Below are 6,215 nucleotides of genomic sequence, written 5' to 3' on the forward strand. Positions count from 1 at the left end.
AGGTCTTATAGACCTACTATCATAGTTCATTCAGAATTCCTCGCAAATTACAGAAACCCTTTCGACTTTGACCCAGCTGGGGGTGGCCCTTGACTGGGAAGTTAAACAAGAAAAAGAAACCTTGGAAATTCCAAGTGAGAGACCAAGTTCTTTAGGAAATCTCACTCTGGGAATGGCTTAATACGCTTCGTAAAGCGTGGAAAGCTAAATCCAATATAGTTAGGACTTCCGAGATTCTTACCAGAATCGGTCCTGTACCTCACAGACTAAACCTACTCCGCAAACTCGGTAACGTACATTTTACCCTTCGCATCTTGATCTTAAAACCGTACCTTTCCGTTAGGACCCTTGTAAGTTCGACCCGAAGAGATTGAGATTAACGAGATCCTCGCCTTCGTATTAGAACCGTCGTGACCCTCGACCGAGAGGTCAAGCGGACGAAGCAACGCTGTCGCCAGATAGTGAAGGTTCGTTGAGATACCAACCGAGGACCCAAATTCACTTATGAGCGCGAGAACCAATCGATTAGAAAGTTTCCACCACATGACTCGATCATTCATACCTACTTCCTTACCAAAATTCTAATTTCGGGACGAAATTCCCTTTAACAGGGGGATGATGTGACAACTCGAAATTTTAATTCGGTCAAACCCTAACAGTCAATCACTTCGATTTATAGGTCAATTACATTATTACTTATTTTTGGAAAATTTAAAGTTCGTTTGATTATTTTAATATTATTCTTTAAACGAACGGGTGAAAGAAAGTGTCGTCTCGGGTTTTGAAATTTAAAAACCGCAAACAGCTCGTGTCTTAGAAGTTCGCGACCAAACTTTTATGTTTGGGCCGAAAAATCATCCAAAAACGTAAAATCATTCCTTAAGCATGAGTTTACTCCCCAAAAACTAGTCATTTTGTGTTTACTCCCCATTTACCAAAAGAGTAAACTCCAAAAATCCTCTCAAGTATCATCCACGTTTTGTTCAAACATCTTTAGTCTAGTAAGTGTTTCTAGCCCTTTCAAGTTAGTATATCACTTAATCTAGTGATTGTACATCCTTTAATGCATCCATTTATGTGTTTTGACTAGTTTTTCCAAAACACCAAGAACACCAAGAGCACACACTAGTGTTCTTGGACTTTAAATTCATTTCAAGCTTCCACAATGTAAGTACTTCTATCCTAGAGTCATTTAAAGCTTGCTATACATGTTTATATCAAATAAAAGTCTAAAGAACACCAAGAAGAAGGTGTTCACGGTTTTGGGAGGCTCCCAAAACCGTAAACAGCAAATTTAGTGCCTTAGGGTGCTTTAGGGTGTCTAGATGCTTCACAATGCCTTAGGGACTTGTCTAGATCCAACCTTGATGTGTATATCACCTAAAAGAACAATAAAACATCCATTTATATGTGTTTACAGTTTGGGGATCTCCCAAAACCGTAAACACCCCAAAAAGTGTCTAAATGTCCCATAAAAGACCCATGGTTGTTCCTTATGTCTAAATCTAACCTAGACTAGTGCCATGATTGAGCTAAGGACTTGAAAACCCCCAAATACCAAACTTATGGGTTTAAGGTAGTAAACTCGTGAGTTTAAGGTAGTAAACTCGTGAGTTTAAGGTAGTAAACTCATGGAGAAATGGTCCTTAGACCGTTAAACTCCATTTAGGAGTGTTTTGATGCCACACAACACTTCCTAACGCTTAAACATGAAGTAGGAATGTTTGGAATAGCTTAGAACACTTCAAAACTTCAAATGGTCAAAAGGTTAGGAGTTTACGACTGTAAACTCAAGAGTTTACGACCTTAAACTCAAGGATTGTTGGTCTTTAAGGTAGTAAACTCATTTTAGGAGTGTTCCTTGAACCCCAAACACACTAGCCATACCCTACAACACTTAGATGCACTACTTAGCACTTATAACACTTATACACAGTGTTTGTCATGTCCTAGAGTGTCTTGACTTGTTTATTAGTTGTTTATAGACTAATTGTTTATATACATATGTCCTCATATGTAGTTAGGATCTTTGTGCGTGTCTAAGTCTTCACTTGATACCAAGCACTTATCCGACACTTCCATCCGATCCACTCGCAACAGGTGAGTTCATATCCCTTAATCAACCTTTTAAATGTTTTTAAATACTTAATGGGGGGGTACAAGTAGAATCATGCTACTTATTATAACAATCACATGTGATTAATAAGCAGCATTCAAATGATTGGCTACTCATTAGCCGTTTTACCAAATAGTTTCCTTCAAATGATTTTCATAAACATTTTATATGTTTAAAACTCCTTATTAAACTATTCATTTTACACTGTATGTTTCATTTCAAACTCATTTAGAATTGTGTTTCAAAAAAATGTTTCTTTATACTTAAACTGTTTTATCAAACCCATGCTTTCAACCCGTTTTATAGATTGACATCAAGTCAATCTTTTCTTAGATAATAATTATGTTCAAAGGTTTTACAAAACTTATTTTAGGCTTTTATATTATCAATTGCATGCCTATATATGTATAATTATATAAGAAATGTTTAAAAGACTTAGGAAGGCTATCCACCCTATTTCCTTTCCGCGCTTGAGATGTGGTCTGGTGGGACATCGGGTATCCGTTGCGAAGGTTGTTTAAATATTAGTTATATATCATATGTACATATATAGTCATAAAGGTCCTTCCAGTTCATCCAATTCCCTTAGGTAGCAATGGTATACATCCATGTTCATTCATACCAGTTAAATTACTAGTAAGCTACCATATGGGTAGTTTAGGAAGATACTAGAACTTTTACTATAATGCGATATCATACAATAAGTCAGTTTATTCATGACTCAATACTTGCTAGATAGAGAGAACACACATTACAGCTAGCACACGTAGAACATTACAGTACATTACTATACATGCTAGATAAAGAGAGAACACACATTACAGCTAGCACACGTAGAACATTACAGTACATTACTATACACGCTAGATAGAGAGAGAACACACATTACAGCTAGCACACGTAGAACATTACAGTACATTACTATACAGGCTAGACAGAGGAAGAACACACAATACAGCTAGCACATACATTACATTAGTTAGGTGAGCCATTAAACGGGTCATGGCACTACCTGCCATGACCATTTTTGTGTCCAGAATCTCCTTAATTGGGGAGCGTATGAGTTTGCGTATAGATCTATACTTGATCGACTATCCTACACCTTGTTGCTCGCTAAAGTGGGACTTGCAAGTCTACGGGTGCCAAATGTCATGTCTTACGGCGTCTTACATCGTCATTTGACTATAGTCGGTAGCAGGATACAGGTCGATCACATGTTACTTTAAATTACATTAGATTTAAGGTAGTTAGTACGATTGTAGTTAGATACTACACCATAGTACTGTTTCACTTTCCAATTACATTCACTTCGTGAACATTCACACGACGCACGGTAATGTAAAAACTATATTTTTGGTTAATGATAGTCAGATTTGGGAAAATACACACTCTTACAAGAGACCCACACACAGACACTAGATGCCTTGGTAGAAGGATACGATTAGTAGGAAACATAGGGCTTCCTAGGATCATGCAAAACATTTTCATACTTACAGTTCATATACATTTTCATACTTACAGTTCATATACATTTTCAACACTTACAGTTCATATACATTTCAAATACTTATAGTTCATATACATACAAATACTTACATACAAATTAAGACACTAAAATACTTATGATCTCACCAGCTTTAAAGCTGATACTCTCTTTTAAAATAACTTGTATCCTCAGGTCAACCATAGTCAGGTACCGATGCAAGGTTCAGAGAAGATGGTGCTCATTCAAGACTCATCTGTCTTTTTGATTTATATTTTAGTGTCTATTATAATTTGACAGAACACACTTGTATTAAAATTGTATTATTAATGCAATGGATGATGTTGTTGCTTGTTTACTACTTTTCATTGTTGTGATACTGTACATGACGTCCTCTGCTCCAGAACGTTTCCGCCGTTCATGGTTTTGGGGTGTGACATCGTCCACCTTGGTCGGGCTGGGATGGATGCCCTGCCTGGTGACATAGTACCCCAAGAACTACCCCTCTTCCACCCCAAACGTGCATTTGGTTGTGTTTAGCTTCATCTTTACCCTCTCGAGGGTTCGAAAAGTCTCCTCGATGTCTTGTAACATCTTGTCTTTGTGTGGACTCTTGATCACCATATCGTCCACATACACCTCAATGTTTCTCCCAATTTGTTTGGCAAAGATTGAGTCGAAAGGCATCTTGGTGTAACAGAAAGTGCCATGGTCCGTGTAAAAATCCATTTTTTCTTCGTCCTCTTTTCTCATCAAGATCTGATGATACCCTTTATATGCATCTAAAAAACACTTCAGCTTGAATCCTTGCAATGACTCTACCTTCTGGTCAATTTCTGGGAGGGGGTAATAGTCTTTAGGGCATGCTTTGTTTAAGTCGGAAAAGTCTATGCACGTTCGCCATGACCCATCTTGCTTGCGGACCATAACTGGGTTGGCGATCCACCTCGGGAATATTGCTTCCCTTACTATTCCAGCTTCCGCTAGTTTGGCCACCTCGGCGTTGATTGCCCCATTATGGTCCCCACCCTGGACCCTCTTCTTTTTCTTAACCTCCTTTGCTCCTGGTTTAATTACAAGTTTATCTCAATGACTTTCCTTTCTACCCCCACCATGTCCATGGGGGTCCAGGCAAACACGTGTTTATACCGCTTGAGCAAGTCGACCAACGCTCTTCTTATGTGACTTGGGTGATCGCATCCAATACTGACTAGTTGGTCAGGGTGTTCCTCGTTGATCACCTCCTTTCCTTTTATGGGGTCACGTCTCAGCCTCTTGGCCTCTTTAGTTATCTACCAATGATCAAAGACAAATAACAGAAGCAAAGATGAAATAATAAGCAAATAACAAAACGAACCAAGCTTGCATACGCCTTAAAGCAATAAAACGTCAGATACAACTTGGGGAAAACACGAAGGCATCAACAACCTTTAAAGTCTGACACAACGCCCTATTTATAGCCAAGACTTACACCCGCAAGAAGTTTATGGCCGTAAACACATACCAACCGTAAACTAGACAAAATTGATTTTTCTACATAATCACTACCACTAATCAGTATACCTAGACCAAACCATTAGACAGGGTCTTTCAATCTCCCCCTTGGTTTGGACTAGCTCGAGCCCATTCCTTTGTCGACAATCATCACGTCCATCTGGCCCATCGCTCCATTCCACATTCTCTTGCTTAGAATCTCCGCGATCATCATTGTGTACACCTTGGCTCCTTCCTCGTAAATATCTTCAACAACTTTAATTTGAAAGTTGCTAAAATAGTGAATATCCCATTTCCTGAACTGCAGCAAGTCTCTGCGATCGTACAAACGAATACACCCATTCTTAAGCTTGATAATAGCTCCCGATGTATTTTCATCATAGACCCAACATTCCAAAGAACTGAGAGATCCATCTTGATAGCGTTGAAGTACAGGAAACTGCTTGACTTGTTTCGTTGCTGGCTACATCACTACCTGCAATGGCTTGTCAGTAGACGGTTCCAAGATGTAACAGCTCAAATTTTCAAATAAATTTTTCGTTAAAAACAAAACATCATTATTCGACAAAAGGGTTTATTCCAAGTTTGTTTCAAAATATAAATAATAAATCTCCAGGATCTTCAACAGTGGCAGTGTGTACGTGTCACGCCGGCGCCTTTCCGCGGTCATCACTAGTACCTGAAAAACATAAACACAACTAGTAAGCATAAATGCTTAGTGAGTTCCCCAGTATACGACTTACCCACATACGCCTTCCGGCCCGGACCTTTCGGTCCACATAATATTGCCCTCCGGCCCGGACCTTTCGGTCCACAAAACATTGCCTTCCGGCCCGGATCTTTCGATCCACATAACATTGCCTTCCGGCCCGGATCTTTCGATCCACAAGATAATTGCCTTCCGGCCCATACACATTTATAACACATAATACAAATACTCTAACACATAAAGCACATATATCATACCATTCTTTCTAACACATAAAGTCTCGCCTTCCGGCCCGTATAATCATACATCACATATAAGCACACATCGCATATAAAGCATCTATCTCTCTAGGCATAGCATGAATATAACACACGCGACCTTCCGGTCTAACAGTCAAACCCTTCCGGGTGAAG

This window comes from Lactuca sativa, chromosome 2 (assembly GCF_002870075.4).
Source record: "Lactuca sativa cultivar Salinas chromosome 2, Lsat_Salinas_v11, whole genome shotgun sequence".
Lineage (NCBI taxonomy): Eukaryota > Viridiplantae > Streptophyta > Magnoliopsida > Asterales > Asteraceae > Lactuca > Lactuca sativa.